The sequence below is a fragment of the Rhea americana genome, unplaced genomic scaffold (assembly GCF_003343005.1).
Source record: "Rhea americana isolate MKP2758 unplaced genomic scaffold, rheAme1 scaffold_121, whole genome shotgun sequence".
NCBI classification, from domain to species: Eukaryota; Metazoa; Chordata; class Aves; order Rheiformes; family Rheidae; genus Rhea; species Rhea americana.
The window spans coordinates 988,376-988,757 of NW_028185273.1; positions in this window are offsets into that span (position 1 = coordinate 988,376).

Sequence of the window (382 nt, forward strand, 5' to 3'; positions counted from 1 at the left end):
TATGTTTGAATGGTGCATGCCAGGGATATATCGCCAGCTTCAACTTTCCCCAATAAACATCTGATGTAACTCTAAAAAAAATCAAACAAACCAGTGTGTATTTGGATACTTTTCTTCTGCGAATTCTTGGATCAATACTTTTGTTTCATGTTTTCATGTTCTCAGTAATGTTAAGGGATCCAGTTACAAACTCTTGCCAGTAAGAAAGAAAATATGCCCCGCTGTGCACCCTCCTAAACACTTCTAAGAAATCGTGTTTTCTTTTCATTTGGAATGACAATTTTGTTTGTCTGCTCTGCCCTGGCGAGGGAGACTATAGATTATTAGTAGACACATTTAATTCCGCACCATAACGCAGGCGGCTGCGCCCGGGCGCGCCCGG